Below are 2,905 nucleotides of genomic sequence, written 5' to 3' on the forward strand. Positions count from 1 at the left end.
TGGTAGTCTCGAAGCTTCTCGTTGATTCCCGATGTTTACGGTAGCTAGTTATGGTACGAGTCAGAGTTGCCAGTTTGCCTGCTGTTTGTGAGCTAGTTGTTTTGTAAGTTATACATTAATTTTTGTGCTCTTTTTCTTTATAATGTTTTATGTGATTGCTTGTTAAATTATGTAATTTGATTTTAGTTTGTATGCTAAACAATTTACAGTGTTATGTAAAGTAAGAGAGCTCTGGCATGTTTTGGATATTTCCGATTTGGCAACTGCTGTTCTCGTACAATGTAGAAAACTCTAAAATATAGGAAGCTTATATAAGGATGGGGAAGAGACTAGAGCAAGTTCAGTTGGTTTTCAGTTCAGTTTGACTGTAGTGCAATTCAGCGAAGTTTGTATATTTTCGGTACTTGTGAAAAAAATGTTGGCAAGGTGAAGTGTTATTGAAGTTTGTGTATCATCGGTACTTGTGAAGATAGTGAAGTGTTGTCAAGCATTAAGTGTTATTGCAGTTAGAAAAGTTTGTATAGCTCTAGTGCTTGTGAGAATAGTGAAGTGAAGCTGGAAAGCATTCAGTGTAATGATTTGGAAAATAAAGACAGTGAACTTAAGAAGCCGGCGCCTATTGACAACGCCTGAGCTGATCCTGTGTACTGTACGCCTAAAGACTGACCATTGGAAGAACAACTCACTGGGCAACGTCCTTCCTATACTGAACTACTGCTGTTGGAGCCTGTGGCAGTGTGGGACGAGGATGTAACAGTACTCAGGCTATGGTTCGCGAGTGACTGCCTGAAAACCGCATCGCGGTAAGTACGCCATTTTTCGCAATATTGGTTAGCTACAGCTTGCCTACAATTAAAGAACGTACGAAAACACTTCTTTTTCACGGAAGGACACCCTCGTTTTAGTCTTTCATTTTGCTATGCATGTAACCATCCAAATCTAACAATTTCTTTATGGATAATTATATTTCCACAAAATGATCATAAACTAGAAAACTAAAATTTACTTCTAAAGTGATTGTTAAGAAGTAGGAATGGCAAAAGTGCACAGATAAGAAAGGAAAAAAGCTCAGAAACAAGAGAGCATTCAGGATGGGAGGAGATTTGGAGACATACCCATTACTACAGTCCACACTTTAATCACAAACTTGCAGCTGGTGGAAAGTAGTAATGGGTTCAAGGCTCCAAATCTCCTTCCATCCTGAATGCTCTCTTGTTACTGTGCTTTTTTTCATCTCTTATCTGTGCACTTTTGCCATTCTTACTCCTTAACAATCAATTTAGATTAAAACTTTTTTTCTAGTATGTATATATTTCTGACAGTGGTAAGCATAGATGAGCAATTTTTTTTTTACTCCATCCTTGAATGTCATCAGCAGCAGAGTCCTGGGCTTGTTTATTACTATGTTTTTGGTATTTATGCTTTAAGCTTTTTATTTATTATTTTTCTCTACTCTCAATATCATAAGCTGAGTCCGCTGTTCCGTGGTATAATATTTTCATTGTATAAACCGCACTTGGATGACTCAAAGGATTTGGCTACTGAATCCTTTATTTGTGTTTACTAGACTGTATTCTCTCTCTCTCTCTCTCTCTCTCTCTCTCTCTCTCTCTCTTTCCGTGCCTTAATTTGTACTAGCACATAAACCCATCACTGGATGCACTCCCTGGTGCTGCTCCCCGCCCACCTATTTTATCCCAGGGACCTATTCCAGCACTGTCAGATATTCACCCAGGGACCTGTTTTACCCTAAGAACATATATTTCCCTATGAACCTATTTTAATTCGTGAGCTTTATGGATCATTTGTGTTTGGTGCACGTTCTCCCTTTTTTCTGTAAATTTTGTCACTTAAACAGGTTTTTAAGGTGATTCAGAAACCTAATTTTAGGGAGAAATTATTATTTAAAGAATTAGGCTGTTAGGTCAGGTTAGTTAATGATAACAGCAAATAGTATTTAAGTATAAACACAAAAGGTCCAAAATCTAAGTTATACCGCCGTAAGCAATAGATGAACATAATATACATTCCTGGTGGATCTGCTCAACGGCGCGTCTCTAAACGCTGCTGTAACGAATGGATTTCTGTCAGGAAATGAACGCGCTTTGAGGGTGGCACGGTTCCATTATCCACCATAGCTGTATTTACCTACGCATGGAGCAAGGAGGTGAATGTTATGCTTAAACATTATTTGTTATTATTTATCAACTAACCTAATTACAGTATTATTATCAACTAACCTAACCTAACCTAACTTTTTAAAAACTAATTTTTCCCAAGAAATAGGTCAAATGTGGAATCAGCTTATAAAAACTGTATTAATGACGAAATTTACCTAAAAAATGGGAGAACATTCACCAAACACAAAAGATCCAGCTTTTTCCCCACATAGACGTACCTTTCTCCCAGTGTACCTATTTTCCATATGGACCTATTTTCATCATGAATCATTTTCCTCTATAGACACATTTTTTCAAAAATCTATTTTCCCCAATGAACCTATTTTCTTTAAGGATCTCTCTCCCTAATGTGCAATACCTATTTTCTCCTCTGAACCGATATTGTCTTCGTAGGGAAACAGCAAAATCGCACATGGATCTATTTTCTCCCATGGATCTGTTTTCTCCCATGGATCTGTTTTCTCCCATGGATCTGTTTCCTCCCATGGATCTATTTTCTCCCATGGATCTATTTTCTCCCATGGATCTGTTTTCTCTCATGGATCTGTTTTCTCTCATAGATCTATTTTAACTCACTGGCCTTATGTCCCTCCGTTGTATCATTTCCCAAGGTATATGATCCCCAAGAATCAGTTTTCCCACTTGGAATTACTCCCACTCCATCGACTTAATCCCCATGGACCTTTTTTCCTACTATCCCCCCACCCACTCAACCAACCCACCTG

This window comes from Coenobita brevimanus, chromosome 98 (assembly GCF_032717465.1).
Source record: "Coenobita brevimanus isolate Jiangsu-jjx chromosome 98, ASM3271746v2, whole genome shotgun sequence".
Classification (NCBI taxonomy): domain Eukaryota; kingdom Metazoa; phylum Arthropoda; class Malacostraca; order Decapoda; family Coenobitidae; genus Coenobita; species Coenobita brevimanus.